Source organism: Pleurodeles waltl, chromosome 3_2 (genome assembly GCF_031143425.1).
Source record: "Pleurodeles waltl isolate 20211129_DDA chromosome 3_2, aPleWal1.hap1.20221129, whole genome shotgun sequence".
In the NCBI taxonomy this organism is placed as follows: Eukaryota; Metazoa; Chordata; class Amphibia; order Caudata; family Salamandridae; genus Pleurodeles; species Pleurodeles waltl.
This window is the reverse complement of record NC_090441.1, coordinates 155,616,942-155,640,012: the sequence shown is the minus strand read 5'-3', so window position 1 is coordinate 155,640,012 and position 23,071 is coordinate 155,616,942. Positions and strand designations below refer to the sequence as shown.

The window sequence follows — 23,071 nt, the reverse complement described above, 5'->3', positions numbered from 1 at the left end:
CTTTGCATAAGCCAGTCTACACCGGTTCAGGGATCCCCCAGCCCTGCTCTGGCACGAAACTGGACAAAGGAAAGGGGAGTGACCACTGCCCTGACCTGTACCTCCCAGGGGAGGTGTCCAGAGCTCCTCCAGCGTGCCCCAGACCTCTGCCATCTTGGATTCAGAAATGTGCTGGCACACTGGACTGCTCTGAGTGGCCAGGGCCAGCAGGTGACGTCAGAGACTCCTTCTGATAGGCTCTTACCTTTCTTACTAGCCTATTCTCCTTCCTAGGAAACCAAACCTCCTTTTCTGGCTATTTAGGGTCTATGGTTTGGGGAATTCTTCAGATACCGAATGCAAGAGCTCACCAGAGTTCCTCTGCATTTCCCTCTTCACCTTCTGCCAAAGGATCGACCGCTGACTGCACAGGACGCCTGCAAAACTGCAACAAAGTAAGACGACTACTGCAACCTTGTATCGCTTCATCCTGCCGGCTTTCTCGCCTGTTTCCTGGTGGTGCATGCTCTGGGGGTAGCCTGCCTCCTTCTTGCACCAGGAGCTCTGAAGAAATCTCCTGTGGGTCGACGGAATCTTCCCCCGGCAACCGCAGGCAACAAAAGACTGCATCACCGGTCCTCGGGGTCCCCTCTCAGCACGACGAGCGTGGTCCCTGGAACTCAGCAACTCTGTCCAAGTGACTCCCACAGTCCAGTGACTCTTCAGTCCAAGTTTGGTGGAGGTAAGTCCTTGCCTCCCCACGCTAGACTGCATTGCTGGGTACTGCGTGATTTGCAGCTGCTCCGGCTCCTGTGCACTCTTCCAGGATTTCCTTTGTGCACAGCCAAGCCTGGGTCCCTGACACTCTAACCTGCAGTGCACAACCTTCTGAGTTGTCCTCCGGCGTCGTGGGACTCCCTTTTCTGACTTCGGGTGGACTCCGGTTCACTCCTCTTCTAAGTGCCTGTTCCAGTACTTCTGCGGGTGCTGCCTGCTTCTGTGAGGGCTCCCTGACTTGCTGGGCGCCCCTCTGTCTCCTCATCCAAGTGGCGACATCCTGGTCCCTCCTGGGCCACAGCAGCATCCAAAAAGCCCAACCGCGACCCTTGCAGCTAGCAAGGCTTGTTTGCGGTCTTTCTGCGTGGGAACACATCTGCAAGCTTCTTCACGAACTGGGACATCCATCCTCCAAAGGGGAAGTTCCTAGTCCTCTTCGTTCTTGCAGAACACCAAGCTTCTTCCACCCGGTGGCAGCTTCCTTGCATCCTCAGCTGGCATTTCTTGGGCATCGGCCCACTCTCAACACTGACGCGACTCTTGGACTTTGTCCCCTTGTCTTACTGGTACTCAGGTCCAGAAATCCACTGTTGTTGCATTGCTGGTGTTGGTTTTCCTTGCAGAATCCCCCTATCACGACTTCTGTGCTCTCTGGGGGTTGTAGGTGCAGTTTACACCTACCTTACAGGGTCTTGGGGTGGGCTATTTTTCTAACCCTCACTGTCTTCTTACATTCCCAGTGACCCTCTACAAGCTCACATAGGTTTGGGGTCCATTCGTGGTTCGCATTCCACTTTTGGAGTATATGGTTTGTGTTGCCCCTATACCTATGTGCTCCTATTGCAATCTATTGTAACTTTACACTGCTTGCATTACTTCCTTTTGCTATTATTGCATATTTTTGGTATTGTGTACATATATCTTGTGGATATTTGGCATCCTCATACTGAGGGTAATCATTGAGATACTTTTGGCATATTGTCATAAAAATAAAGTACCTTTATTTTTACTATATCTGTGTATGGTGTTTTCCTATGATATTGTGCCTATGACACCAGTGGTATAGTAGGAGCTTTGCATGTCTCCTAGTTCAGCCTAAGCTGCTCTGCTATAGCTACCTTCTATCAGCCTAAGCTGCTAGAAACACCTCTTCTACACTAATAAGGGATAACTGGACCTGGCACAACTCTGGTACCCACTACAAGCCAGGCCAGCCTCCTACAGGTGGTCACCCCTAACTTTTTGCCTGCCTCCCTCCACTTTTTGGACACTGTTTTTGCTGGTTTTTAGACTGAGCACTTTACCACTGCTAACCAAAAGCAAGTGCACAGCCTGCCCCGCAGTGAGAAATTCACCGCACGCCGAACCGGAACGACGCAGCGTGACTTCACAAGGAGAAGATCGACACAGCGCCTGCGTTGTGACCGGAACTTCGACGCATGGCCCACCGGAACGACGCAGCGCTTGTGACTTCGCTCTGCAAGCCCAGAATTCCACGCACAGACCCCAGTGCATCTGAAAACCCCACAACCCGAAGAGGATCCACGACTAAGCACCAGAAATCGACGCACAGCTGTCCCTGAGCGGAAACTAAATGACGCATCGCCGTGTGTGGCCCGAGAAAATTACGCACACCCCTTTGTTTCCCCGCTTCTCCTCTTCTGCGGCCCTTTGCGGAGATTTTTCACATGAACCAGGTACTTTGTGCTTGAAAGAGACTTTGTTTGCTTTAAAAAGACTTAAGACACTTTGGCCCTCATTACAACCCTGGCGGTAAATCCTGCTTACCGCCGTGCAGAAGACCGCCAATAAACCGCTGCAGCGGCAGAAATCCGCTACAGCTATTACGACCCACAGGCCGGAATCCGCCAAAATCTAGACACCCACACAAGTCCGCCACACAAAGGTCAGTGATAAACTGGCGATAACAAAACCAACACCGTAACGCCAACAGGAATAAGCCCACACTATCACAACCCACGAATCCACGCGGTGGTCTTTCAACCGCGGTATTCCATTGGCGGTACACACCGCCGAGTTCAAAATACACATACTCTTACAAAACACAACCACATTGGACAAATCGAAATACACACACCTGATACACATACACACACCACTCCCAAACACCCAAACCAATATATAACACACACCCACATCACCCACAAACCCCTACGACAAAAATTGAGAACGAAGCACACAGAGAGACACCACCATCAACAAACTAGCATCCACACCATCACTCACACAACATCCACGCACCTCACACAACACACACAAACACATCCCCTCACACATCACAACACACACCACCTCACACATCACCCACACCATGGCACCGCAAAGACACCCCAGGTTCTCTGAGGAGGAGCTCAGGGTCATGGTGGAGGAAATTGTCTGGGTAGAGCCACAGCTATTCGTATCACAGGTGCAGCAGACATCCATTGCAAGGAAGATGGAGCTGTGGCGCAGAATCGTGAACACGAGATGACATCAGGAAGAGGTGGAATGACCTACGGGGGAAGGTGCGTTCCGTGGTCTCAAGACACCATATTGCAGTTCAGAGGACTGGCGGCGGACCCCCACCTCCACCCCCACAACTAACATCATGGGAGGAGCAGGTCTTGGCTATACTGCATCCTGAGGGCCTCGCAGGAGTAGCTGGAGGAATGGACTCTGGTAAGGCATCTTAACTATTACATCCCCCACCCTACCTGCATGCTATCACATACCCCCACCCTCACCCTCACCCCCATCACTCCAACACCTCACATATGTCCCACTATCACAACCCACCCATCCCAACACCAAGCCCTGCATGCAACACCAAAGCATGGACACTCATCACCAAAGCATGTCCACTACAGATACCCACACAGATCCCCAAACCAAATATCACACAAGGTCCGAGACAACAATGTAAGCACTGGGGTACAGGGTCACCTACCCATTGCACACAATGGCACACACAGATGCAATAATCATGCCTTTACACCCCTGCAGTAGCCCTACCCAACGTCACCCGACAGGAGGTTCCAGACATCTCCACCCCCCCCCCCCCCAGAAGAGGCCCACAGTGATGACAGCAGCACTGTCCAACTGGATCTAGATGACCAGCCCGGGCCCAAATGGGACCTCGGGACAGTCCCCACACACTGGCACATGCCACCACAGAGCCTCCCCCTCAGGAAACACCAGCACAGCACCCACCCAGCGGGCCCATCCCTCTGTCCCCAGGACACATCAAGCAGCAGTGTGTCCACCACTACAGGGAATCCAGGCAAACCCACAAACCCAAGAACATCAGGAACCTGGGGGCAGTGGCAGTGGCAGTGGGCACACCGTTCAGGGGACAGAGGAACAGGAAAACAGGGGAACTGGGAGGACTGCTGTGTGACAGTGGGAGGACAGGCCCAGGTAACCCACTCTCCACGAGGCCCTCTCCAACATCATGGGAGTGTACCATCATTCCCAGGAGACAATGGCAACAGTACTGGCCAAGTTTCAGGAGACCCAGCGGCTGCAGGAGAAACAGTATTTGGGGATCAGGGAGGAACTCAAGTCCATCAACACCACCCTGGTCACCATTGTAGGGGTGCTGAAGGACCTTGTGAACACCAGGAGGGACACTGTGGCACAACAAGGGGCCCCTGACACTAGCCTGGATGATGAACAGCCCACCACCTCCGCCGGCACTTGTGGACAGGAGGCACCGCCACAGGACCACGACAGCAGCACCCCACTCCCTGCAGATTTAGAACCACCCCGCAAACGGTCCCTGAGATCCAGGACGAAGACAGAGAACAATGCCACGACCCCCGCCAAGAAATGAGACCACCCTGATTGTCATCCTTCTGTCCCACTTCGTCACCCTGTCCATCATTAAACTGCCCTAGCTCCACTTCCTATGCCCCTTTGGAAAATGCACCTGAGAGACAAATAACTGGACTCTGCCATGGACATTCCTCCACCATCATCCCTGACCAATTTTACAACCCCCTCCAATATTTTGCATTTAAATAAACACCCTTGAATCCCAAACAATCTGGAGTCAGTCTGTGCTTTCACAAATGTGTATTTGCTATAACTAAGGAAAATAGCAATGTCCATTGTATTGTCAACATACCTATAGCACACAGCTCTAGTCCATGAGGTAATATAGCAGAGGTCACACAGTGGGACCCACATCTGTGAAATGGAAAGGCAAAGTGACAAGTCAGGGTCCATACACTGGGTGAAAGTGAGAGACATATGATAGGTCTAACAAATGTATGAGATGTAGGAGGCAGTGATGTCTTCTTACCTGTGTCTCACTGGAAGTATTGCTGGATCACGTTGTTTCTGTTGTTGATATCCTCTTCTTCTGCCTCCTCTTCTTCACTGTCCACAGGCTCCACAGCTGCCACAAGACCTACTTCTGGACCATCCTCCTGCAGAAAAGGCACCTGTCGTCGCAAAGCCAGTTTGTGCAGCATACAGCAGGCCACGATGATCTGGCACACCTTCTTTGGTGAGTAGTAGAGAGAACCACCTGTCATATGGAGGCACCAGAACCTGGCCTTCAGGAGGCCGAAGGTCCTTTCGATCACTCTCCTAGTTCGCCCATGTGCCTCATTGTAGCGGTCCTCTGCCCTTGTCCTGGGATTCCTCACTGGGGTCAGTAGCCATGACAGGTTGGGGTACCCAGAGTCACCTGCAAATGTCGAGGGACAACTGTTAGACACACACTAACCCTTAGGGACAATCCCAGACCCAGACAATCATTCACACGGTATAGGGTCCTTGTCCTCACCTATTAGCCACACAGGGTGCCTCTGGAGTTGCCCCATCACATAAGGGATGCTGCAATACCTCAAAATATATGGACGAGAACAGCGAGCACAGAGTCAGCCAACACTGAGGTACTAAAAAAATAATTTATTGCACACATTTGTCAATCCGCAATGCGCCTGTCACTGTGTGTATGCAAGGCCTAGATAGGTGTGACGCATTTAAAATTAATGCCATGTGGCCACCTGAAATGGCGGCTGCTTGACCTGTAATGTGGGACAAGGGGTTATGAGGTAACTGCCCTGGCGTTGTACACCGTCACGGCAGGCGGTCAAAGACCGCGGCGCAATCCTGCATTGGTTAACATTGAGCCCTATGGGTCCCAGGAGCCAATGACGATGTACGCCGGCAGTGACAGTACGCACCGCCGCGGACGTGACCGTCATTTTCTCTCTGTTCACTCACTTGATACCTGACCTTCGACAGGAGAGGACCTACACTGCAAGTGCTGCTGTGACCTCAGTCTGGAAGCGACGATGGCTCATGTGTCTGGAGAAAGGGCCCCTGCCTTCACTTTGGAGGAGTTGGAGAAGTTAGTGGATGGGGTTCTCCCCCAGTACACGCTACTCTACGGACCTCCAGACAAACAGGTGAGTACACTGTGAGCATGCTGTATGGGCAATGCCTGTTTGGAGTGGTGTGGATGGAAGATACAGGGAAAGGGGGGGGGACTGAGGCCTGCATAAGCAGATGGTGAGTGTATGTACGTCAGGGCAAGGGTGGGAACGTGGGCCTACGACTGTGACGGTCCGGACGGTTAAAGATCATCCTTTTCCCCTGTACTATTCCTCTAGGTCAGCGCCCACCAGAAGAAGGATATTTGGAGTGCCATCGCCAAGGAGGTCCGGACCCTGGGGGTCCACCACAGATGGAGCACCCACTGCCGGAAAAGATGGGAGGACATTCGCTGCTGGAGCAAGAAGACGGCAGAGGCCCAGCTGGGGATGGCCTCCCAACGAGGGAGGTGTGCCTGTCGCACCATGACCCCCCTGATGTTCCAGATCCTCGCTGTGGCGTATCCGGAGTTGGATGGGCGCTTGAGGGCATCACAGCAGCCACAAGGGGGTGAGTACCGTCACATCCATCTGACTCTGTGTGCATTTTGCGGTGTCTGGGTGGGGGAGGTGGGCTGTGGGTTACCCTAGGCCAGGGCGAGCTTTGTAGGCAAGGACCCTTCATGAGACAGGCTATATGGCACCCCAACCCTACCAGTGGTAAGAGCCATTTACACCTAGTCAGGCTCCTGTGACTTCCATGTGTGCAGCAATCGGGCGTAGGCCTTGTACCCCATGTCCCTGTGATTAATTAGGGAACTCTAAGTGCATGGCGTAGTGTAGTGGGCTGCTGTGTCTGTAGTGTCCGCCAACTATAGCAGTATTGCATGCACTGAACATGTCTTTCTTCTTTCTCCCCCCCCCTTTTTGTGGTCTCCATGTTCTTGTGTGCATTAGCATCATCAGGTGGAGGAGCAGTGCCACCGGAGCAGGAGAGAGCTGCATCCCACATGGCCCTGGAGGGCGAGACAACGGAGTCTGAAGTCACCACTGGGACTTCAGCGACACCGACTCCTCCGATGGGAGCTCCCTTGCGGTGGCGGGCCCCTCTGTGCCCCGCATCTACAGGTACAGCCGCCACCCCCCCCTACCAGCACCACCCTCCCAGCAGCCCCTCAACATGTGTCCCGTGGCCGCTCACCCAGGAGGTTGGGCATCTCCTTCGCCCCAGGCACCTCAGGCCCTGCCCCAGTCAGCCCTGCTGCCCTCAGTGAGGAGGCTAGTGACCTCCTGAGATCCCTCACTGTTGGGCAGTCTACCATTCTGAATGCCATCCAGGGTGTAGAGAGGCAGTTGCAACAAACAAATGCATACCTGGAGGGCATTCATTCTGGCCAGGCACCCCAACAGCGAGCATTTTAGGCTCTGGCCTCTGCACTGATGGCAGCCATTGTCCCTGTGTCCAGCCTCCCCCCTCCAACCTCCTCCACCCAGACCCAATCTCCAGTACCTCAGCCTATCCCAAGCACACCATCAGACCAGCATGCACACACCTCAACACACAAGGGTGGCTCAGGCAAACATAAGCACCACACATCCCACAGGCACTCACACAAGCATCATACCCATGCAGACATACCAACATCCACTGCCTCCACTGTGTCCCCCTCCTCCACGTCTCCCTCCTCCCTCCCTGTCTCGTCTCCACTCACACCTGCATGCACTACATCTTCAGCCACTACCTCCATCACCAGCACGGCCATCACCACACACCGCTCACGTGCACTCACCACCCCCACTACCATTCACACATCCCCTGTGTCCTCTCCCAGTGTGTCTGTCAGCCCACCTCCCAAAGTACACAAACGCAGTCACACACCCACCCAACAGCCATCCACCTCACAACAGCCTCCAGCCCATGCACCTTCACCCAAATTCAGCAGACGTACACCTCCTACAACCACTACATATTCCTCCACTCCCAAACCTCCTCCATCTACCCGTCCCAGTGTGTCTAAGAAACGTTTCCTGGCAACCCTTGACCTCTTCCCTTCACATCCCCCCGTAAGTCCCCTAGGGCCCGCCTTTCCAGGTCCCAACCCAGCATCTCAGCCACCACATCACCAGGCACAGTGGTGCCAGCAATAGCGGGATTTTAGAGTGCTCCAAGCCATAGGGCTACCAGTGTCCCAAGGAGCGAGGGCAAGGACATTCCACCACCTCCAAAACTGAAAAAGTTGCCCACATCCCGGAGGGAGAAGGCGAAAACACCTACCACCAAGGGCTCAGGCAACACAAAAGTGGAAGGTGGCAAGACAGCTGCGCCACCATCCAAGGTGGGGAAGGGCCAGAAAATCAAAGGCAGGTCCACGTCGACGCCAACCTGCACGGCGGACAAGACCACCACTGGCACCGCCACCTGCACCACCGCCACTGACACCGCCACCAGCACCGCAGACACTGAGCCCGCCACCAGCACCGTAGTCAGTGAGCCCGCCACCAGCACCGCAGTCAGTGAGCCCGCCACCAGCACCGCCGCCACAAAGACCGCCACCAGCACCGTTTCCACAGACCCCACCACCAGCACCGATGCCACAGAGCCCGCCGCCAGCCCCGATGCCACAGAGCCCGCCGCCAGCACCGATGCCACATTGTCCACCACAAGCACCGCCGCTACTGACACCGCCGCCAGCACCGCCAGCGGGCCGCGACATCCTGAGCCTGTGGCACCACCGCAGACATGGCTGCCATCCCCAGTGGTCAGTCGTACGAGGCTGGTGGTCAGTTCCAGGAGCCTGGCCAGCTTGCATGTTGCAGCACCGTCAGTGGAATGTCACATCCACTATCTCAGTCCTTGGCAGGATGAAGCACTCTGGGCACCAAGCCCCCTCCAGAACCAGTGGAGTATCACATCCACTACCTCAGTCCTTGGCAGGATGAAGCACTCTGGGCACACAGCCCCCTCCAGAACCAGTGGAGAAAGGCATCCACTACCTCAGTTCTTGGCAGGATGAAGCACTCTGGGCACCAAGCCCCCTCCAGAACCAGTGGAGAAAGGCATCCACTACCTCAGTCTTTGGCAGGATGAAGCACTCTGGGCACCAAGCCCCCTCCAGAACCAGTGGAGTATCACATCCATTACCTCAGTCCTTGCCAGGAAGAAGCACTCTGGGCACCAAGCCCCCTCCAGAACCAGTGGAGAAAGGCATCCACTACCTCCGTCCTTGGCAGGATGAAGCACTCTGGGCACACAGCCCCCTCCAGAACCAGTGGAGAAAGGCATCCACTACCTCAGTCCTTGGCAGGATGAGGCACTCTGGGCACCAAGGCCCCTCCAGAACCAGTGGAGTGTCACATCCACTACCTCAGTCCTTGGCAGGATGAAGCACTCTGGGCACACAGCCCCCTCCAGAACCAGTGGAGAAAGGCATCCACTAACACAGTCCTTGGCAGGATGAAGCACTCTGGGCACCAAGCCCCCTCCAGAACCAGTGGAGAAAGGCATCCACTACCTCAGTCCTTGGCAGGCTGAAGCACTCTGGGCACCAAGCACCTTCCAGAACCAGTGGAGAAAGGCATCCACTACCTCAGTCCGTGGCAGGATGAAGCACTCTGGGCACCAAGCCCCCTCCAGAACCAGTGGAGAAAGGCATCCCTTTGAGAGACTGTGGCTTTGCACTCCCCAGGATAAAGCAGTGGGCAAACCACCCACTGGAGAGACTTGAGAGACTGTGGCTTTGCACTCCCCAGGATAAAGCAGTGGGCAAACCACCCACTGGAGAGACTTGCGAGACTGTGGCTTTGCACTCCCCAGGATAGAGAAGTGGGCAAACCACCCACTGGAGAAACTTGAGAGACTGTGGCTTTGCACTCCCCATGATAGAACAGTGGGCAGACCACCCACTGGAGAGACTTGAGAGACTGTGGCTTTGCACTCCCCAGAATAAAGCAGTGGGCAAATCACCCACTGGAGAGACTTGAGAGACTGTGGCTTTGCATTCCCCAGGAAACATCAATGGGCACGGGGCCCCCTCATGGAGCTGGCGTCGTGCACTCATCCGGCTGAGGTGCCCCCCCTTCACTTCCCCCTGAGGTGCCTGTTTCATTTCGATCTGATGCCCCAGCAGTGTTCTCTCTGTTTTGAGTCTGGTATCGAGTGTGGGCCTCGCCCATGCATTTTGGGCCCAGTGGTCCACGGACTATGAATGGTGCACTATCTGGACTTGTATAGTTGGTGTACATAATTGTTTATACTGTATTTCAAGTTTTGACTAATAGATTTGTATTGATTACAATCGTTACAATCATTTCCTTTTGTCCTTGCATTCTTCCATGAGGGGTTGGGGGGTGTAAATGTAATGTTGCAGCATGTATTAGTGTATATAATGTTGTGGGTGAGGGTGGGGGTGGGGGTGGGGGTGTTGTGTTTTGCGTGTGTGTGTCACTCTCTTTTCCCTCCCCCCTCCCCTGTGTTGTAGGTGCAGTACTCACCGTGGTCGTCGCCGCCGTCGTTCGTGCTCCTGGTAGAGGAGCAGGAAGACTATCGCAGGGAGTATTTGGAGTTCTGGCTCAATGGCGTCCTGGTTTCTTGTGGGTTGTGTAGAGGTGAGTGTTTCCCCTTCCAAGTCCTGTTTCCGCCGCATTTTTGTTCACGTTGAATCCGCCCCGGAAAAGGTGGCGGATTGGCCTCTCATAATAGTGTGGGCGGTACATTGTCTTCCGCCTGTCTGTTGGCGGTGACCGCCATGCTGTTTGTTTGTACCGCCGTGGTGGTCGGAGTGTTAAAGTGGCTGTCTATGTTGGCAGTTTCCGCTATGGTCGTGATTTCATTTTTTTTACCGCCGGCCTGGTGGCGGTCTTACCGCCGCTTTAACACCGACTGCCAGGGTTGTAATCAGGGCCTTTATATCACTTTTCAGTGATCTCTCTACATTTATTTACTTATTGCATCTTTGATGGTTTTGACCTGCAAATATCCAGATAAATATTATACATTTTTCTAAACAATGTGTAGTGTATTTTTGTGGTGCTATATTGTGTTATTGTATGATTTATTGCACAAATACTTTATACCTTCCCTTCTAAGTTAAGCCTGACTGCTCAGTGTCAAGCTACCAGAGGGTCGGCACAGGATAATTTGGATTGTGTGTGATTTACCCTGACTAGAGTGAGGGTCCTTGCTTGGACAGGGGGTAACCTGACTGCCAACCAAAGATCCCATTTCTAACATCCAGGTTTCCTGGAGAGCCACGATGTCGTGATTCTTCTACGTCAACTGTAGATTCCCAGCTGATAATATAGGTTTTGCCCTGCAGTATTTCATGAACAGATTTTTATAATTCCTGAGTTCTTCTTGTGAGAAGGGCTTAACAGGGAGGTTCATGGGTTTGAGGGTTTTTGCAGGGCCAATGAAAGCAATGCTCCAATCATCATGAAGTCCCTTAGATTCCGGTGGATGAGAGGACGTGGAGGCTACGCTTTCTTGGTTTTCTGCTCTTATGGACATTTTGCTAATTGCTCCTTCCAGGATTCAATTTGGCGCCTTTTTAACATGTTTGTTGAGGAAATTTCCAGTACATTATGGTATTGGGGCTGAACATGAGAGGAGATGGTAATTCCCCAAGAGTCAAAGGGATGTTTCTGTTAGTACCATTGCCGCTATTGCAGGGGCAACCCAGTCTACCAGGGTGATTTCTCTTAAATTGTTTTTGCGTGGCAGAAGAAATTCTAGTGCGATTATTTCACGACTGGTGAGATTTGTCAGCGAGGGCTCCAAGTAGTTTTTCTTCTGTTTATTGTGTTGTGTTGCCCTTTAGAGTCATATTCTGGGTATAAGAGTGTTCTTTTTTCACCTTGGTTGTTGGGAGTAGTATTCATCAGACCTCCGTATGTAGTGGTGGGGCAAGGGATGAGAGTCTGCTTTATTTATTTCCGAATCCATGGTGGTAAATGTTCATTGTAGGTTTTGGACAATTGTGTTCTCTCCAGCACTACCACTAGCATTACTGTTGTTGTCCATTCTGCCATTGGTGTGCCAGCTTGTTGTAATGACTTAGGTACTTTGCTGTTGATACTCAGTGACAATCTGGGTCCACTCATGACTGTGGAGAGAAAGCAGTCCCTTTGAAGCAATGTGGCTCTTCTGACATGGCAACCAAAAAGGGTGGCACATTTCCCTTTATTGAGTGTGGTAGACAGGTTTGTTCTTCCCTGCAATGCTTCTCTAAGACTTGTGAGTAGAGCCACCCAAAAGGACCATGAACTTTGGTACCTCCACAGCCCAACTATGTATACCTAAATACTACAGATATGAAGGCAGATGCCCAGGAGAAATCTGTTGATATCCATTTGGATGGAAAGAATCTGTTCCTCCATCCACAGAGTAGGTCATCTAGTAGGCACACTGTCATAGGGTCGAGTGTAAACCAAGCAGTACTACTAAGACCACATATCTCCTTCCAGTAGGCAAGGCATTTCAGTCTTTTAGGGTGGAGCATCCTTTCATTTCAAGTCTGCAAAGGGCATGTCCTAATCATCAGGCTCCTCTACCTTGACTCTGGCTCTGGCAGCTTACTTCGGTGGCATGCACACTGTTTGAGAACTGTGTTTCAATTGTATGTAACAACATGTAAAACATAAGTGACACACACTATGTTAGATTGGTGTGACATTGCATCACATGCTTCTGAATTAGGTTGCATACAATAGTCACATTTGACTGACAGCTATCTCTCTATCAAGCATACATGGGGGTTAGAGCCTATAGAAGTATGGTAGGTTTGCCAGAAGCACATTCCACTTTATTTCTAAATTCCGACTGAGGTTTTTCCCTACTAGTGGGTACCTATCCAAGTTTTCAGCTAATCAATCTACTAGCAAACTTTGTGACTGTAAGATGGGGTGAAGGGTCACACCCATTTACTGTTTAAATATTTTGCACTAAAACTCAAAATCTCCACTGTGAATAGGTGTTGCCTCTTTTTCAATTGTTTTCAATTACAACATGTAATAACATTCTTGCACTTTGCCATAGAGAAGATGCCACTGATTTATATGTTGGTAGCAAGCACCTGTGGCAGCCTGGCTCGTGACAAGCAGACCAATTCAGGCTAGAGACCGAGTTTTGTCTTGTTACTTTGTTTTGTCAATAGAGTTGTTATACTGACTTATGAAATAAGTGATATGCATGGCTTATAACTGTCCCTGTTCATGGTATATTTTTACCTTTATTGATGGTATGTATTGTTCTATGATTATAATCGTTATGGCTTATGCTGAAAACAATACAATGATGATACTGATGATTAATTAAATTACATGCATAAAGGTTCATGACCTATGCTCAAAGGAGTAGAAAAAGAAAACAATACTAACAATAGAAGAGAATGTAAATAAAAAATAAGGTTTTGCACTATATCAAGATGCAACAAAACATAATTCCTATGCTTGCTTTCCTTACACAACAGAGTACATTTTCTTAAATCATTTACAATGTCTATTTTAGGAGAAGGGTGTGCTGCTGATGAATATTCCTCTGCTACAAAACCACCAAGGTGTACATTTTAAAACCAATAAACATGTCATTATGGTGAAACATAAGTTGTATATGAGATACCAATTACCAGGTGACCCTACAGAATGCTATACTGCTGCTTTGAGAATTCTTGTGTCTTCATGTGAACATACACTCTTTGAAGAGTAGATGATAAGAGATAAAATTGTGGAGAAGACCTAGAAGAAGAAGATAAAAGAAACCTTATTGACATCAGCAGTTTAACCTTAGATAAGACTAGGCTGTGGAGACTGCCAGTAGTATAGAGAGTACAGCATCCTATACAGAATACATGTCTTTGAATTCTAAAGTTCATTCTATTTATTCATAGTGTACAAAAGCAGGAAGTGGATGTTAAAAGATGTTAAAACGAAGAATACATAATGTTTAAATGTGGGAGTAAGAATCATTTGGGAAATACTTACATTTGATCTGCCTTGAGAAGGCATGCATGAAATGTACGAACAAAAGGACATTTTGTGAAAGTGTGTAACTCATAGGGTGTGAAAAAAGTAAAAGTGTGAAACACATTTAAATTCTGATTGAGATGTGTAGATATGGTTTTGCACGATGATGGAGAAAGGTCTCGCAGTAGTAGAGTGATGCAGGTAAATGTAATAACAGCAAAAATAAGATTCTTCCATATCAAGGTTTTAGATGTTCCTGTGACTATGAGGGCAGATTCAAGATCCCTTTTCACTGTAACAGGCACCAAACTTTAGGAGAAGTTCACCAATGGCTATATAAGACCTCAGACATTCATCAGGTTACCTATCATGTGAAGCCAGTACAACCCATATGTGGAGAGTTTGAAGCCATGCTGAAGTTTAAAAGCAATTATACCATGGTGACAGTTCATTATATAGTAAATGATGGGTCATATTTGTTGGGATGGCTTGAATAGATATGTTCCGGCATTGTGTTGGATTCCAAAAGAACGGTACAAATTTTGTTGAGGAAATAATGTTTGTGTGATGCCGCTATTGAAGTCCTGAATTGGGGGAATGCATTTCTGGAAGTCTTTTTTCACAGATTGGGCAAGCTTAGTGGTTTCAGTCATAACATTTTATTAAAATGTGACACCCAACTAGTAGTACATAAAGTGTGAAGAGTACACATTTTCATGCAAAATTAATTGAAAAAGGAGTTGGATGGATTGTGCGAACTTATAGATTGTTCTTTGTGATTATTACCTGTGGTATTGGCCAGGAGGTCTAATGAGAATATGGAGTGATTTGAGAGATTTGAATGCCAACATTCAGGTGCACAGACATCCACTTCTTAACATAACCAAGACAGTGTCCACCCTGAAGAATGGAAAGATCTTGAACAAGCTGGATGTAATCTCTGCAAATCATCATATTGTTTTGCATCATGAATCAAGACACTTAACATCATTTATTGAACCCAGTGGGGCACACCATTCAAGCAAACGTCATTTGGTTTGACTTCTGCTTAATTTGTATTTGTATTTATTTTGTATTTATAAAGCGCATTCCGGCTGAGGCATCGAAGCGCTAGGAAGGTAAGGAGAAGAGCCCACAGAGTAAAGAGAAATTCAAAGGAGATCACTAGCGCGGAAAAAGCTATGTTTTGACCAACCTTCTAAAGGCTAAGAAATTTTGTTCCTTCCTGATAACCAGGGGAAGAGAGTTCCAACATTTAGATGCAGCCACCATAAAAGCTTTGTCTCCCCATTTCGCTTTATAGGTGCGGGGACCTGAATTCTGAAAGCTCCTACTGAGCGGAGTTGTCGATTGAGTTTATACCAACGTAGCCTGGAAGTCAAATATTTAGAACCATTTCCGTGTACTGCTTTGCAAGTCAGACATAAGGTCTCAAAAATAATACGCTGGGCCACTGGAAGCCAGTGCAGTTGTTTTAAACTGCTACTGGATGATGCTGAACATGGGAGGTTCAAAATAGTCGGAGCAGCAGTATTTTTAATCAACTGAAGTTTCTTTAGAGATGTTTTCTCCAAATTAAGCATCAAAGCATTGCAATAGTCCAATTTGGATACTACCAAGGCTAAAGTCACTGTAATACTCCATTCCTTTTGAAGGAAAGGGAAAACTTTCTTTAGCATCTTCAATGTCCAAAAACTAGTTTTAACAATGTGATTGACATGCGATCTAAAGGAAAGGCAATTGTCAAAAGTGACACCTACATTTTTTGCAGCAGTAATAGGAGCTGGGAGAGTGCCACAGTCTATCGGCCACCAGCGAGAGTTCCACAATTCCTTTCCTGATCCAAAGCATAATATTTCAGTTTTATCACCATTTAATTTGAGTTCATCCATCCATTGACTTCACGCATACATTTGTTAAAGCGATCTGCCACTTCCTCCCAATTTGTATTGACTGGGATGATCAATTTGGGTATTGTCAGCATAGGAGGTTGGCCTAAAGCCAAAAGAACGAATCAATTTGGCTAGAGGAGCAACATACAAATTAAATAAAGTGGGGCTAAGTGATGATCCTTGGGGGACACCACAAGGTAAGTGGTATGCAGGGGACTTAAAGTTGCCACAGCTCACTGTGGTACATCTAGCTTTCAGAAAAAATTCCAACATCTTAAGAGCCTCATCTCTAATCCCTGCTTGATATAAGCAGGATATCATAATCTGTGGAGAAATATTGTCAAATGCCGCAGATAGGTCCAGTAGGACTAATATAGCCCCTTGTCCTTCATCCAGCATTCTCCGGATCAAATCTGATGAGGGAATGAGGGCTGATTCTGTGCTATGTGCCTTCCTAAAACCATGTTAAGAGGCATCTAGTTCTCCTGAATCCATTAAAAAATTGTCTAATTCCATATTAATATGTTTCTTCAAGATCTTGGCCAGAAAAGGAAGTAAAGAAATGGGTTGCAGATTATTCAGGTCATGACTAATTCCATCTCATTTCTTTTTCAAAGGAATTACTGTAACATCCTTCCAAGAAGTAGGATAGACTCCAGAAGTGAGGACCTCACGAATGATTGGAGCTAAGGCTGTCGAAACAGGATCAGGGGCTAATTGAAGAATAGAAGGGGGGCAAGGATCGGAGGGGGAGCCTGATTTGATTTCTGAAATTAACTTATTTATTCTTTCAGGAAATAGGGGTTGAAAATTAGTTAGTGTGGGGTAGTTAGTATTTGATTCAATATTGGCTTCATCAGGGCAGTCATCCCTCTCCTCAGGGTGATTAAAACTAGCATTAATTTGTAAAATTTTATTTTCAAAATGTAAGGCCACTTTATTACAAAATTCCTGTGAATTTTCCAACTCTAACAGAGGCGGGGGAGAAGTCAGTGCATTAATAACCTTAAAGAGTTCTCTGGGGGTATTGGAGGCCTCTTTAATTTTTTGGGTGTAATATTCAGATTTAGTTTTAGTGCTTGCCTCTTTATAATTTTTAAGAGCAATTCTTAATTTTTCTTTCTCAATAGGAGTAGAATTCCGTTTCCATCGCCGCTCTTGTTGGCGATACTTTCTTTGGAATAACTTAAGGTCCTTTGTAAACCAAAGTTGGCTAGATTTTTTTGTTTTCCGTGAGTCATAGGCCTTAAGAGGGGCCAATTGGTTCATAGCAATAGCAATTCCCTGGTTAAAACTATCCACCAGTGGCAGGGACAAATTTTTAGCCCTTTCCCAGCCTGCCTCCAGTGCAGGTACTAACTGTTCTTTCTTAATACGATTCCAGTGCCTTATCGATTTTCTTTTACAGTTGGGTGGCTGAGGTAAGAGACCCTCCATAAATCTAAAAGTTAGGAGAAAATGATCTGTCCAGCTTAGAGGGGCATTGGATAATGCCAGCTGATCCTTAGTGCGGGCAAAGATCCTGTCTATCAAATGTCCAGCTATATGTGTAGCTGATCGGACTTTCAGCTCCCAATCTAAGGCTGCCATATGATTTATGAATTCTTTAATATGCAAGTTTTGAATCTCATCGAAATGAATATTAAAATCCCCTAATATAATGGCTTTAGTTGACATAACTAAAGGTTCTAACAAACCTGTCCAATTCTGATTTTTTTTTTTTTTTTTAAAAGGGCCAGGTGGTCGATATATGAGCAGTCCTTCAAAGATTAACAAATTATGCTGATAAATTTTAAAATACATGGCTTCACATATCTCAGAGGGGGGGTTCGGTCTATTCCATTGGCACGTAAGATCTGATCTACAGATAACCGCTAGTGCTCCTCCTCTACCAGTTATCCTATCCAATCTGTGGAAGGCATATCCTGTGGGAAAAGCCTCAATAAAATTGGGATTAGAATCCATTTTAGTCCATATTTCTGTAATAAAAAGGCAATTGATGTTATTTAGCCTGATTAATTCTGCAATTTCTGTTTTATGTTTAGTTAATGAGCGGGCATTTATCAGAGCATATATTAGGGACCCCCTACTAAATCAGTCGTCTGCATATTGCAGAGTCTTTCTTTAAAGATCTTCTCAATGTGAGATGTCAAGACAATGATTTGGTGTATGAAAATGATTTGGAGTCTCGTGACAGAAGCTTAGCAAAGGTGTTGTACATTTTCAGGGACAAGGGTGTCACATTGAAAGCTGGAAAAGTGCAAATTTGCCATTGATAGTGTAGATTATTTGGACTATTGGTTATCTGCTCAGGTAATTGAACTCAAAGAGAGTTTAGTCAAGGCTATTGCTGAATTTCTAGCTTTAGAGAAAAATATAAATTATGTTTTTTTTTTAGTGATGTTGAAATTTTGTATGAGGTTAATTCATGAGTGTGATGAAAAAACACACAACAGACGAATGATCTTCAAGAAAATGAAAAGAACATGTAGAGTAATTTATATGGAGTGATTTGAGAGATTTGAATGGCAACATTCGGGTGCACAGACATCCACTTCTTAACCTAACCGAGATGGTGTTCACCCTGAAAAATGCAAAGGTCTTTACCACATTGGATGTCATCTCTGCATATTATCAGATTGTTTTGCATCATGAATCAAGACATTTAACATCATTTATTACACCCAGTGGAGCAAATCCATTCAAGCAAACATCATTTGGTTTGACTTCTGCTTAATCAGTCTTTCTGCACATTGTAGAGTCTTGCTTTAAAAATGTTCTCAATGTGAGATGTCAAGACAATGATTTGGTGTATGAAAATGATTTGGAGTCTCATGACAGAATCTTAGCAAAGGTGTTGTACATTTTTAGGGACGAGAGTGTGACATTGAAAGCTGAAAAAGTGCAAATTTGCCATTGATAATGTAGATTATTTGGGCTATTGGTTATCTGCTCAAGTAATTGAACTCAAAGAGAGTTTAGTCAAGGCTATTGCTGAATTTCTAGCTCCAGAGAAAAGGATCAATTATGGGTTTTTTTGAGGGATGTTGACATTTTGTGCCAGGTTAATTCCTGAGTGTGATGAAAAAACACACAATATATGAATGATCTTCAAGAAAATGAAAAGAGCATGTAGAGTAATGAAGTAGATAAAACATTCAGCGTTCTAAGGTTAGAAGGTTCAAATTCCATTCCCCTTACATCATTTGATACCCGTGATCCATGTGCAATTGCTACAGACGCTAGCTAAAGATGCTTGTGTGCAGTGTTGCTTCACTCCAGCAATGGGAAGAATGAAGTTGTTGTGGTTGTGTCACACACATTAAGAGGAGCTGATCCCAGTTATTCTGTCATTGAGCATGAAGCATTGACCGGCTGGTGGGTTGTTGACCATTTTTAGGAGCCATTTGTAGTAAAATAGAATGTATCATTCATGTGGATCACAAAAACTTGGTGGACTTACTTTCTACCAAAAGGGCCGGTAGACCTGCAGCCAGAATAGTCATATGACCGTATCGGCAACAAGAAGTTTCAGTATCATATGGAAAATAATCCTCTAGTGAAAAAAATATATGCTGATTGTTTGAGTTCCTACAAGCACATAGCGATTGAACTGTGTGTCATTGACAGTATTAGAAGCCGTGCTAATCAGTTGGTGATTTAGGGTGGCAAACGTGGCGAAATTATGATTTTGTCCATGAAGGATACTTCGAATGAGTGCAATCAAGAAAAGGATTATGGAACATGTCTGGTGACTTGGGTATTGTGTAAAAGTATGTTAGGGAGTGCATCATGTGTGCACTCAGTGACAAATCTCAAGTTGCTGTTCCAAGTCCAGAGGGGGTGACGTCTGTTGCTAATAAACCTTGGGCAAGTTGGGTTTGGATGTCATTGGCCCAATGAATGTGTTAGTGGAGGGTAGCAAATATGGAATTGTGGTTATGGACACGGTGGCCTGAGGTGAAATTTGTAGAGTTGTTGAACAGCTGCAAGGTAATTGCATTTTTTAAAAGTTTGTTTACAAGTTCACGTCCTATGGGCTTAAGGATTTCACAACACATTTGGCCATCAAGCATACCACAACATTAATGTACCCTCCTAGTTTTAATGCCTCATAAAGAGGTGAAGTAGAGTAATTAACAATAATGTACAACTGTCTGTCGCCAACCGGCGAGATTAGTCCCTGGATTTGCTCTGGGCATTTCGCAGCACACGAAAAGCACACATGCAAACAGATATGGAAGGGTCTCATTTTGTTCTCCTAACAGGTCAAATGCTTGTATTGAACAGGATACGACCTTAGATGGGAAAAATAGTTTTACCCAAAGAAAGTTGGTGTGTGTGGGGAGTACGAGAAAGGAAGCACAGGTGAAATATGCCTGTTTGGGGAAGGGGTGTTGACTGTAAGTTAACAAGGGTGAAATGGTAACTGTGAGGTTACCTGATGTCATTCCAAAGAGGTTTTCCAAGCCCTTGAATCCAAGAAGAGTTGAAAGAGTGAAGGAGTGTGTGGTCAGACTTGATGATGTCAAGTGGTGGACTAAGGAAAAGTTGCCCATACAATCAGTGAGGCCTGGCTTGGAAACTAGGGGCAAATGGTGCGAATGCCCGTTTGCGAATGCAAAAATGCCATTCAGTACTTATGAAAGGCATTCACAACGCAAATTTAAGGAATCGCTAAAATAGCGATTCCTTAAATTTGCGACCCCGTTTAGAGAATCTCAAATTGCGATTCTCTAAATAAGAAATCGCAAATAAGGAATCCTTATTTGCGATTTCTTAAGCACATGTATCAAGCAATTCCTTAATGCGAATTTGGCATTAAGGAATCCCAATTGCCACCAAGTAAACTTGGTGGTAACCATGTGCAAATTTTAAAAATGCATTAAAAATGCATTTTTAAAATTGACATATAACGCACACATGCCCCTTTGGCATGTGTGCGCCTTACATGTCCCCAAAAACTTTTTGGGGTGCAGCAGAGAGGGCCTTAGGCCCCCAGCACCCTGGAGTTTTGCATTTCCAAAATTGCGAATTCCAGTTAGGAATTCGCTATTTGGGAAATGCAAAAAAATCGCAAATTTGGTCCTACAGGCCCATAGGTGCGAATGGGGGCTGTATCGCAATTTGCGATTCGGTAATTGCATTTGCGATTTTTAAGAAATCGCTATTACCGAATCGCAAATATGATACATACCATTTTGCAATTCAGAAATAGCGATTTCTTAAAAATTGCTATTAGAGAATCGCAAAATGGTTTGTTGATACATCTAGCCCTAAGTCCACTGAAGAGTTCTCCTTTGACACAAAGAGGTGCTTGAGGTTCTAAAAGGAGATAAGGATTCTAGCAAAATGCCAAGATCGATGCTGGTGCTCTTTGATTGCTGTTATGCAATATTGGAAATTGTTGCTTGGGCACATAAGCTCTGTTCATCTGAGAGCTTAGTACATAATTGTTACGCTGTTTTTGTGATTTGGATATCCTTTAATATATGTGATTACTGTTTTGGTTGATATTGCATGGGGGAGAACATGTGTTGGGTTTTCTTCTCAACAAGCTAGATGGTACTGCTCTTAGGCAGAATGTTACCATATGATTCTGAGAGAACTAGTTCCTTCTGGCTCCCTGCTGTCAGTCACACCTGTACTGTCTTAAGTAAATAGTTCATCCTAACATACATGCATGATTTTTTAAAATACTTACTTGTGTTTTGCGTTGGTGTTCAAGCAAGTGTGATGTCTCTTTTTATGACTGGAAGTGCTGAGGCAGACACTCTGAGGTAAGGCACAGACGTAGAAGAGGATTTGACTTTCTTCAATGTCTTACAAGCTCTAGAAACAAATTTATAAAAATATTTTGTGAATTGCTTGCAGGATACTGTATTTGTATTGAATAATAATCTATAACACAGAAGGGAAGTATGAAGGGCTGACACTAAAAGAGATCATAAAGAAAGAAAAGACAAAATGGAGACCAACTTCACCCTAATTGCTGTAGAAGTATGTGCAAAAGCACCACCCTGGTATATCACCCTATATGAAGAAACCAGACGTACTTTAAAGATGAGGTAAGTCTATGCAAGAGACCAAAAAAACAATTCTTTACCGATCGCAGAACAGCCAATCATATATACACAGACAATACAAAAAAGATAATATTTGCATGGGTTGTAGGTTGCATAGGGCATTTCTCATAGCCTTATTTACAGGTCTCTTCATAAAACTCTATGAAAATGTTATGGGGAAAGATATAACACAAAAGTGTATATCTCTAAGATCCATCTAGTCTGCGCATCATTTCCTGGGCACCTTGTGGCATTTCTCCTGCCCTCTGGAAGGGACGCCCTTGCAGGAAGAGCCTTGGATGTGGAAGACTACGCATGCTCAAGCAAAAAGCAGCAGCGTCAGCCACACTCTTTGTCCTCCAGCACATAAGCAGGGAGTGCTACCCATAATGATAATGCATAAACCTCGAACCTATCACCCACATTATGAAGAATTCACTTGAACAATTAAACACCACAAAGGTACAATGACTGCATGTTGCTTATTTATGGTGCACGCTATGGAGACTCTACACTGGCAATAGAGTTGTTGCTGGCTCATGCTTGCCACAACAATTGATTGCTCTGAAATTATGCCTTCTGTTCCTGCTCAGTGCAGCAGTGTACAATGTCATCCTTCAACAAAGACAAGCCAATCTTTCCACCCTAGGCAATTGCAATGCACATATATGATGTGCCAGTCTATGTTCCTGTTGTGCGTGTTCCATCGAGAATCCCTGTCTTTGGGCGGCAGGCGTGTGTTTAGCCTGTGGGACTCTGGCAACGTGGGCCTCAGATGATTTAAGTGCGTCACAGAAATTGAACTCTATGTCAATACCTTTGACATCTCTAATAAGACTGTGGCCCCTGGCTGGCGTCGAAGACGGCCACATTATGAGTGTGGCGGGTTTGCCGGTGGCAACCCGCCACATCTCCACTCATGTCGACTTTGCAGTATAATAAACCAGCCTACCGCCATGGTTTCCGCAGCGGTAGCCCTGCCACCAAAACCATGGCAGTAGGGCTACTGGTGACAGGAAATTCCTTCCCTGTCACCGGTAGATGGCTCCCCCAGCAAGCACCTGGCCCCCCCTAC

At 46.7% G+C, this 23,071-nt stretch overlaps 1 long non-coding RNA gene across 2 annotated transcripts in view; it reads right to left on the bottom strand.

Annotated features, from left to right (window-relative positions):
- The window catches only part of LOC138286611 (uncharacterized), a 56,425-nt gene that overhangs the window by 14,081 nt on the left and 19,273 nt on the right, over nucleotides 1-23,071 (bottom strand). Inside the window, exons 2-3 of one of the 2 annotated variants that reach the window (XR_011202020.1) lie at nucleotides 21,636-21,763; nucleotides 13,703-13,811 (exon numbers count right to left, since the gene is read on the bottom strand). This is a non-coding gene — a long non-coding RNA (uncharacterized lncRNA). The remainder of the gene's footprint in view (nucleotides 1-13,702; nucleotides 13,812-21,635; nucleotides 21,764-23,071) is intronic. The other variant, XR_011202021.1, reaches the window with a different exon arrangement.